Source organism: Vulpes lagopus, chromosome 1 (genome assembly GCF_018345385.1).
Source record: "Vulpes lagopus strain Blue_001 chromosome 1, ASM1834538v1, whole genome shotgun sequence".
NCBI classification, from domain to species: Eukaryota; Metazoa; Chordata; class Mammalia; order Carnivora; family Canidae; genus Vulpes; species Vulpes lagopus.
This window is the reverse complement of record NC_054824.1, coordinates 93,553,205-93,559,213: the sequence shown is the minus strand read 5'-3', so window position 1 is coordinate 93,559,213 and position 6,009 is coordinate 93,553,205.

The following is a 6,009-nucleotide window of genomic DNA, read 5'->3' as shown; positions in this document are numbered from 1 at the left end:
ATCTCTCATTTCCCTTATTTTATCCACATTTCCTCATCTTAAAATGGGGATGCTAGCCCTCAAGGCAACATAGGTGTGTATATATCTCAAATGCATATGGCCTTCAAAATATAAAACAATAGCTACCTATTACTTCACTTTACTACAAAAAGTAATTTATATTTTTGACAATGCCCTCTAAATCTCTGAATATAGACACACATATAGATATTTGACTATATATGTCCATATATTTACTCTGAATCTCTGAATATATAAGTATATATACACTCACACACACATGCACACAAGTACACGCACACATTGTATCCCTCCCATCTCAGAGCTCACAGAATCCCCCTGGTACAAATAGTCTGACAAGGAACAGGCAAATGTGTGGTGGACTAGAGGGGTCCTTTGAGGCTTCCTGGAGCCTCTCAGCGACGGAGAGCAACACGTCCCTTCCCCACTCCAGTCTTCTTGGATTACTGAACACTTTGCAGAGCTTTTTTTAATCACCTCCTGAAATGCGGGTTTCCTTCCTCCATCCAAGATACTCAACAAAATGGAACTTGTCAACTGTGCTTAGAGTAATAAATCTCCTTCCCAGCATTTCTCCTGACATTCTAATGCCTTCCTGAACATAATAAAAAGGTCATTTTCCACCTGAATTCATCTTCTCCAAGCTACCTTATATTTCTGCAAATCCAAGTTTCAACAAGTTTGATTTCATTTCTTCTACAGTATTTTATTTGCTTTAACCAAGCTAAAAATCCCAACTGCAACTGCAACCCTGCGATCTCCTCTAATTGCTTGAGTGGGGATTATATTTTATTGGCTGACTGTGTAATGTACAGACATTGTGAAAGCTCAACCGTTCCTTTTGCTTGAAGTGGCAGAGAATTAAATTTCTTATGATGTTGTTTCCCCCATCAGTTCAGTAACTTTCTATGTATCAATTATGCCTTGATCAGTAGTCTCACCCAAACATAACAATCTCCCGGAACCACTCAGAGATGAGCAGGCCTCTCACTTTGCGCAACCAACTCGGGCCGTTTTGCCAGGTTGGTTTTTTATTTCACAAGGAAGGCTGTCTCCAGTTTTGAGAGGAGCCATTCAAGCTGCAACCTTCCAAGAGTCACCTATTCCTGGTTCCGGAGAATTCCTTTGGGTAACGGTAATTGCATTTATCCTTGGGAGGTTCAGGTATCCCTTTAAGTGGGATCATCATGGGTAGACAGTATTATCTGGAAAATAAATCCATCTGTAATGCGGGGTTATAAGGTTAAGTGGGGCTACTGGGAGCATTGCCAGGCAAAAATTTGGGAAAACCTCAGACTTCTTTAGGAAAACCTGCCCATGATAATGACAAGAACCACACAGTAGGGACGCCTGGGGGGCTCAGCGGTGGAGCGCCTGCCTTTGGTTCAGGTCGCGACCCAGGGTCCAGGGATCGAGTCCCGCATCGGGCTCCCTGCAGGGAGCCTGCTTCTCCCTCTGCCTGTGTCTCTGCCTCTCTCTTTACTTATTTATTCTCATGAATAAATATTTATTTATTATTCATTCATTCATTCATTCATTCTCATGGATAAATAAAATCTAGAGGAAAAAAAAAAAGAAGAACCACAGGGTACTTGCGTATTCTGTTCAACGCCCGGGGGAGGGGGGCATTCCTCCGTGGAGGCCAGTCCCCCCACTTCGGGACAGGAGTCAGGACTGCTCGTCACCGTCACCGACAGCAGGCGCGGTGGCCCTTCCCGCGGGGGCAGGACCCCGGGGCGCCCCCGCCCGGGGCCGGACAGGACTCCCTCCGCGGCTTCAGGCCCAGGATCGCAGCGTCCGCCCAGGCTCCAGCTGCAGCGACGCGCCCTCGGGGCCGCAGCGGGTGTGCAAGGCGGCGGGGGGGGGGGGGGGGGGGAGCGGGAGGGGGATCCTGGGGGCGCTGGGGACCTGCGGGGCGCGGAGGGAGGATCCACGAGCGGAGGGCAGCGGAGGGGGCGCGGGGGAGCAGGTCAGCTTCCCGGGCTCGCGGGCTGCGCGCCAAACCAGCTCGGCTCTGCACGAAGGGCGGGGGGCGCAGGAGCGAGCCCCACGAAAGCATCGCTCTTTTCCTTTTCTTTCTTTCTTTCTTTCTTTCTTTTTTTTCCTCCTACCTTTATTGTATTTCAATTCTTTTTTGCTTTTTAAGATTTATTTATTTATTCATGATAGACACAGAGAGAGAGAGAGAGAGGCAGAGACGCAGCCAGAGGGAAGAGCAGGCTCCACGCGGGGAGCCCCACGCGGTACTCGATCCCCGGTCTCCAGGATCACGCCCTGGGCTGAAGGCGGCGCTAACCGCTGAGCCACCCGGGGATCCCCTATTTCATTTCTTTATTATTTTATTTTATTTATTTTATTTTATTTATTTATTTTATTTATTTTATTATTTCATTTTATTTTATTTATTTTATTTTTATTTTATTTTGCTTTATTTATTTTATTTTATTTTACCTATTTTATTTATATTTTATATTTCATTTTATTTATATTTTATTTTTTTATTTTTTTGTTATTTTATTTTATTTATTTTATTATTTCTTTTTATTTATATTTTTTTATTTTTATTTTTATTTTATTTATTTAATTTATTTTATTTTTTATTTTACTTTATTTTATTATTTCATTTTATTTTATTTATTTTATTTTTATTTTATTTTGCTTTATTTATTTTATTTTACCTATTTTATTTATATTTTATATTTCATTTTATTTATATTTTATTTTTTATTTTTTTGTTATTTTATTTTATTATTTCATTTTATTTATATTTTTTTATTTTTATTTCTATTTTATTTATTTTATTTTTTATTTTACTTTATTTTATTATTTCATTTTATTTATTTTATTATTTCATTTTATTTATATTTTATTTATTTTATTTATATTTTATATTTTATTTTATTTGTTTTGTTTCATTTTGTTTTTTACTACCAAGTGCAAAAGCAAATCATCCGCCACTGCTGGTTCGGGGAACATCCGTTATTTAATGAAAACAAGAGAGCAGTTTTTTTTTTTTGGACCCCTTCTTATTCTTTGAAATCTATCAATGCAGTAGCACTGCTTCTCTCTCTACCTTCTCGTTCTTCTGCCCCAATTTATTCTCTCACATGCCACCCTCACTGCACCCCTGGCGTAATTCCCTGGTCTTTTGGATTAATTGAACAACTCTCTATCAGTTTTTAAGTCCTGGGTATCAGGTTTTTATCTGCGTAAGGCTTTCAGAGGAAGCTTTTCCATTCATGCCTTGCACTCCCCTTGTTCCAGTCCTTTCTAGTCCAAGGGTTTCATTATTAAGTGAGCTGTGTCCCTCCCTCCACCCCCTGGGTCCTCCTCAGGAACACACATTTTCATTCCAGGCCCCTTGCATTCCAACCCCTTGCTGGGTTGCTTGCTGTTTTGCCCTCGGGCTCTCCAAGCACATCAAAGAAGTTTGCTTTGACTGTCCTTAGACCCAGGTGGTGCCTAGTGGTGGGGCTGCTTGACAGTCTGGGAATCCAGCACCTCTTCACTTTTTTTTTTTTTTCCCTGAAGCCTGTTTCAGTTCCTGATAACAAAAACAGTAGAAATACTTAGACAAAACTGGGAAGTAGGGTAATTTGCCTTGTCCTGTGCACTCCCAATAGGATCCTTTTCCCTCTCCTCCCCTCCTTATCCTCCTCTACTCCCCCTCTCCATCAGCACCGCTGCTGCTGGCATCCGGAAAGTTAATTCAAAATCCTGGACTCACATATGAGAAAAGAGCTGGTAACTATCACTTCAGCTGTGCTGTAAAGTAGCACAACATTCAACCAAGAAACATGCGTTGAACACTTCCTAGGTGCCAGACACTGGGAAGTGGTCCAAGGACTGCAAAGTTAAGTGTGCTGCTTGCTTTCTTTTTTTTTTCTTCATCACTCTCTCTCCTCCTGCCACGCTCCTAGCTCTCCTACCTCCCCTATCGTTATCATCAACATCATCTTGTATAATATTCATCAGCCCTTAATGTATGGCAGGCATACGGGTAGGAGCCTTACATGCATTTTCTCTTTTAATTATTATGAGGACTTTTATGATGGAGCATTTCATTTTATAGGTGAGAAAACTTAAGATTAAAGAAGTTGAGTGGCTTCCTCAAGCTCATATATATAGTGTGTGCTGGTGCAGGGGTTTGTAAACCAGACAGTCTGACTCCAGACTTGTGGTACATCACTTCTAAGGAGTCACTGTTTCAGTGGAGGAGCCAGACTTATAAACAGATAAATATAATTCAAAGAGGTGAGTGCTAGCATTGTAGGAATACAGAAGCAGCATGACTAACACTGCCCAGGGGGCTCCGGGAAGGCTTAAAAGCCAACTTGACTTGTGAGGTGGGTCTTGAAATAGGAGTAGGAGTATCCCAGGAAAACAAAGGGACGGCATGGTTGGTGCACTTTGGGCTGAAGAAACTATACCAGCAATGTCTCAAGTTGAGAAAGGCTGCCACGGTTATGTTTAGGAAACAGTTCAATCTGATTACATGAAGGGTTCCTGAGATAGTGTTGTGATATGAAACTAAGATCGTCCAATAGGAAACTAGGGGCAAGAATGTCAAGGACTAGAGATTTTGCTGGGAAGTTTGGCTTTCATCTTGTAGGTAAAATGACTCCAGTGGAGATTTTAAAGAAAGGGAGTGACATAATCAAATTTGTCTTTCTATTGGACTGTTTGTCTTAGGATGGCCAGGGGAAGTCTGGGAAGAGGAAAGTAGAGCCAGATGCCAGGGATACCCGTTGGGAACTTGCTGTACAGATGATGGGGGCCTGAGCTAGGAGCTGTGAGACTGGAAAGGAGGGATTTTGTTCACCGAAGAATATTGGCGTTAGTGTGCTACCTGTTTCTTAGAACAAAGGACTTCAGGCACAAAGAATTTTGTTCAAAATAAAAAGACCTCTTAAGAGAGCCCCAAACCAGTCCTTTTGCTTTTACAGGCATAGTTAAAGTCTGTGAAACTTAGGAAGATTAAACCACGCAGTCGAATGGAAGAATCGCAGTCGAGTGGAAGAATGATCATAGCTGCCTTTTATTTAGAGACTACGGTCCACATACTTAGCATCTCTTAAAACATTTGACCCTCCTCATTTTTTAAAATAAGTATAAAGCAACTGGTAAGTCCATTTAACAGATGAGGAAGCTGAGGTCAGTAACCTGGTAAAGCCTGCACAGATAATTAGAGACAAGGGCGATTCAAAACTAGCCTCATCTGATCCCAGAGTTCCCACAGTTTTTATATGTTGTATACTAAGATTGAAATGGAGACATCCTTACTCCTAAACTAGTGCTCTCTTTGCTAGGTGTTCCTGCCTTTCTCTGCTGCGATGTGCAAAGAAATACCCGGGCACACATTCCGCATATCCAAATGCCTATGCTGTCAATATGCTCTAAAGTAGCATTTACTGGGGATTCCCTATCACATACACTAAGCAAGATACTATGATGATCCTTTTTTTAACATTGTGGCTTTTACAGTGAAAGAAAGGGCAAATCCGAGTGATGTCAACATGCAACCAGAATCATTCCTGATCAACGTTTTAAATGGTACATGAAGGGCAATGATTTAATAGCCAGCTCTCAATCACAAAAACCAAACAGTTCTGATTCGTAGTGTTGCCAATTCCAGTTTCCAGGGGGTACAAGTCCTCTACAATAGTAGATTTCAAGCTGCCAGTGTGACATCACTGAAGTCATCATTGGGAAGTCAGTCATGCGCACAAGTGGCTCTGGAGAGCCTCCAGCATACAACTGCACCTTGGAGGAGCAGACATGGGCTGTGTGTGAGAAAGAAGTAGAAGAGATCTGGGGTAATCCTTGGAGAAAGAAGGGGTAGTGAAGGCTGGGATGAGGATTAGGTTAGTTATATTCAAAGAAAGTAGACAGACTGAGCTCATTTGTAGTTAGATCAAGTCGAAAGTGTGATTTAGAATTGGCTGGGGGCAGCTCTGGCTTAAACTTTACTATCCCTGAGGGGTGGAA